Source organism: Octopus bimaculoides, chromosome 19, assembly GCF_001194135.2.
Source record: "Octopus bimaculoides isolate UCB-OBI-ISO-001 chromosome 19, ASM119413v2, whole genome shotgun sequence".
Lineage (NCBI taxonomy): Eukaryota > Metazoa > Mollusca > Cephalopoda > Octopoda > Octopodidae > Octopus > Octopus bimaculoides.
In genome coordinates this window covers 31,035,485-31,039,212 of record NC_068999.1, presented here as the reverse complement: position 1 = coordinate 31,039,212, position 3,728 = coordinate 31,035,485, and positions in this window count along the sequence as shown.

The following is a 3,728-nucleotide window of genomic DNA, read 5'->3' as shown; positions in this document are numbered from 1 at the left end:
GCTGTACATTGTGAGAAAAACAGCAACATGACACAATTCATTCTGCCAGAAATTTGGAAACAAATTGTACTACTTGGCACTCACACCTTAAGTTCCAATATGCACATTTCGGTGTGTTTGAGTGTCAATCTGAGGACATATAACAAGAGTGATAAAAATCAAACATCTAGTCAACATCATCGTGTTTGGAGTGATCATTAATGATGGCAACGTTTTGCCTCCATTCAATTTCCTACATGGTTGCAGATTCAACAGGGAGGCCTAAAACAAGTGCCTGGAGAAGCTGCTGGAAGACCCCATGTTTGGCAACAGGACTCTGCACCATGCCACACAAGCAGTAGAACCCAGTCATGGCTGTCAGACAATTTCTGCGACTACATCACCCCTAACGTCTGGCCACCTAACTCCCTCGACTGCAACCACCTTGATTATTATGCACGGGGTGCAGTTGAGTGAGAGACCAACAAAACTTCTTGTAGCACCAAAGACGAACTGAAGGCAAAGATTATGGTAGTATTCACTGACTTAAACAAGGAGATTGTCCAGAAGAGTTGCATGAGAATCTGAAGTCGTCTGGTGGCTGCGGTTGGGGTCAATAGTAATTTTATTGCATAAATTTTCTTTTTAGTATTTCAAGATATTGTTATATAACTTTGGTAAATATATCTGTTAAAATGAGATGTCAGTGTTATTTTCATTATTGCATAATTTAGACAACAGTTTATTCACTGCACCTTGTATGTGTGTATATATATATATATATATATATATATATATATATATATATCGCTAGATTGGCCTTCATGCTGGCAAGAAGGGATAAACATCCCTCTGTGATTCATCCGCTAATGCAGTATCGCCCAGTGAAATGAATCACTGATGATGGTCAACTGGATGCCCACTGATACTATGGTTTATGCTGTAATCACCTCAAGGATACGGATTCTGATGTTAAAGTTATGTGATTTGTGGAAATGCACATTGCAATGCATTAAATATTTATAAATTCCATCCTAGAATTATTGTTATTATTACTTTATATGTGTGCATGTGTGTGTGTGTATAAAATGGATGATAGTATTTTCCACCGAGACGTTACAACTGTATCTGATTTTTCAGGAGCTTCCATTCTCTGTATTTACTCAATTGCTGACATTTTTCAATGGTTTCTCCCATTGTTATGATGCACCACTTTCTATCATTAATAAAACTGTTGGCATTTTTGACAACATGGTTATGCTAGTTATATAATGAAATGCCAATACTCCTGAGTTCGAATGTCAGAGGAATAATTGTAAATTTATATAATAAAACAATTTGTTCACTCCGTTCCCTTTGCTAATTATATACATATATATAAATATATATATATATATATATATATATATATATACAATCAAGTCCTATTCAAAATAATTGAAACACCTATCATCATAACTTCATAATTTTGAAATATCTATAAAACCGTCCAAAGCTTGTTTATTTTTCTGTTTTTTTTTATTTATTATTAGTGTTGCTCAATATGTTTTGCTAAAATTGCTGTATCTTTTCGAATAACATCAGAAAAAGGTAATTAAAATTCATTAAAATGACAGATCTATTGGACTTTCAAAGAGGTCAAATTGTTGGTGCTCGTATGGCAGGTGCTAGCATAATGAAAACAGCCGAAATGTTTGGTGTATCAAGAAGTACTGCCTTTGAGAAAGAGGGAAAAACCTCCTCATCGAAGCAAAACTCCGGAAGAAAACCAAAACTTTCAGATAGAGACCGTCAGACTCTTACACAAATTGTTAGAAAGGATCACAAAAGTACAGCTCCCAAAATTACTGCAGAGCTTAATGACCACCTTGAGACATCAGTTTCCACAAAAGCTGCTGCAAAATCCAGATTTCAAGGGAGGGCGGCAATCAGAAAACCACTACTTTCAAAAACAAACGTTGCAAAGCATTTAGAGTGGAGTAAAAACCTACAGAATTGGTCCCTAGAGCAGTGGAAGAATGTTATTTTCTCAGACAAGTCATCCTTTGCCTTATTTCTGACCACCGGCCGAGTATACGAGTGGAGATAAATAAAACAAGCATTTGACCAAGACTGCCTTCATTCAACTGTTAAACATAGAAGAGGATCTGTGATGATCTGGGGGGGCTATATCTTGGAAATCTGCTGGCCAAATGGTTTCCCTTCATGGCAGAATTATTAGTCAAGACTATTTAAGCATTTTATCTGATCAAATTCATCCTACAGTTGCAGAACTGTTTCTGGAGAGAAACGCAATCTTTCAGGATGATAATGCACCAATTCACACAGCTAAAGTTACTGAATGGCACGAGGAACACTCTAGTGAAGTTGAACATCTTATCTGGCCACCACAGTCCCCATATCTCAATATTATTGAACATTTATGGTGAATTTTAAAAAAACAAGTAAGGATTTAATATACTCCACCATCATCACTATAAGAACTGGAGACTGTTTTAGCTGAAGAATGGACAAAAATCCCTTCGGAAACAATTCAAATTTTGTCCAAGAATTCAAGCTGTAATTACTGCCAAAGGCAATCCTACCCCATATTAAAATAAATTTGTTTGAGATTTTATGGTGTTTCCATTATTTTGTCCAACTCTTGTATATATATATATAGGAAAAAATAGAAGTTAAAAATGCACTGAGAATAGTTAAAATATTTTTTATTATATTTAAAGATTTAACTGGTTTCAAAGGTTACACAGATTTTCAAAAAGTTGAAATAGTAAGACATGACTTATGTCACAACTATCTTGCTTCTGACTAGTGTTTGAAGCGTGTCCTATTTTATAGAGTTCAAATTAGTACATGTTTTAAATAGGACTTGATTGGTAGAGGATAGTCACATGACTGATCTTAGAAATTTTTGTAGGTTACTTGCTACATGACATTGGTACTGTCACTTGACAAGTTCAGTTGACCGTGTCAGCTTTAACTTATGATGCCAAACATTGTCACTTGATACTAAAACACAGATGTAGCAGAGAACCAACAAAAATTTCTAAGGCCAGTCATGTGACTATCCTCTGCCAATCAAGTCCTATCCAAAGCATATGCTAATTTGAGCTATGAACTCCCTATAAAAATAGGGCAAGCTTCAAACACTAGTCAGAAGCAAGATAGTTGTGACATAACCCACGTCTTACTATTTCAACTTTTTGAAAATCAGTGTAAACTGTGAAACCAGTTAAATCTTTAATAAAAGAATATTTTAACTATTCGCATTGCATTTTCAACTTCTATTTTTTCCTATATTTCTACCCATGGGGAATAAAATAACTTTGATATATATATATATATATGTGTGTGTGTGTGTGTGTGTGTGTGTGTGTGTGTGTGTGTGTGTATGGTAGATGGAAGATGGAATATACAAGAAATTTTATTAATCACAACAATTGTTTCGACACATCTAGCATCAATCCTACATGGGTGGAACACTTAACAACTGGTTCAGGAGCATCCAGCAGTGCAGATGTGTCTCAGGGGATAAACAGGGTCAACTCATTAAAATAACAGTTCTGCAATGTATCTTCTCATTTCATAGAAAGAAATGCAGCAAAACAAAGGAAATATCTTCATAAGATCAAAAATAAAATCCCAGATGCAAAAAAGAAATGAACATGCCACATAGCAAGAAAAGTATTAAAAATTACTGTTAACAGATAAGGATGCGTATATATATATATATATATATATATATATAT